Source organism: Schistocerca americana, chromosome 7, assembly GCF_021461395.2.
Source record: "Schistocerca americana isolate TAMUIC-IGC-003095 chromosome 7, iqSchAmer2.1, whole genome shotgun sequence".
NCBI lineage: Eukaryota > Metazoa > Arthropoda > Insecta > Orthoptera > Acrididae > Schistocerca > Schistocerca americana.
The window spans coordinates 466,335,070-466,335,913 of record NC_060125.1 but is presented as its reverse complement, the minus strand read 5'-3'; the positions used below and the strand labels follow the sequence as shown (position 1 = coordinate 466,335,913).

The 844-nt window shown below is 48.6% G+C and overlaps 1 pseudogene; it reads right to left on the bottom strand.

The window, feature by feature from the left end:
• Window positions 1-216: 216 nt before the first annotated feature.
• On the bottom strand, window positions 217-334 carry LOC124623247 (annotated as a pseudogene).
• Between the last annotated feature and the right edge of the window lie 510 nt (window positions 335-844).

Below are 844 nucleotides of genomic sequence, written 5' to 3'. Positions count from 1 at the left end.
AACTCCTCCCGAACAGGCCTTGAATGCCCAACGGTACCGACCGACTGCCGTATCATCCTCAGCCCACAGGTGTCCCTGGATCGGGATATGGAGGGGCATATGTTCCGCACACCGCTCTCCCGGCCTTATGTCAGTTTCCGAGACCGGAGCCGCTACCGCTACATCTCAATCAAGTAGCTCCTCAGTTTGCCTCACAAGGGCTGAGTGCACCCCGCTTGCCAACAGCGCTCGGCAGACCGGATGGTCACCCATCCAAGTGCTAGCCCAGCCCGACAGCGCTTAACTTCGGTGATCTGACGGGAACCGGTGTTACCACTGCGGCAAGGCCGTTGGCATTGAAACGACCCTAAGCCATCAAATTGTCGCACGTTGGCAACATTTTGCGCGAGTCGCCACTGAAGTATGCAACAATTTGCCTCCGTTGGATCTTCTTTGTTGAAGCAATAAAAAAAGTTTTCCCTAAATTCATCATATATCTCACCTGTTCGTTCTTTTTCACGCACCCATACGCTAAGAAGAAAATGTTCGTCAATTATGAATCTGTTGGTATCCGCCATTGTAACACAAATATTTATAACAGTATCATCTCGGTAGCAAAATAGGACACGATCACACGCCGTTGCATTCGGCAGAACCACAAGCAAAAACCTATCACATGCTGTGCTTTCATGGAGTGACAAGTGCATTGCTGTAATTTGAAATCTGCCAGAAGACAGGCGTATTACTGGCAGGGAACATTATCTTCAACCTAGAATACATTTCCAAGTGCATGTAACAGAGAAACGATATGCTAAGTTACTCGAATACTTTCCGATCGTTGCTTCTGGCCCACCTTGTACATCTA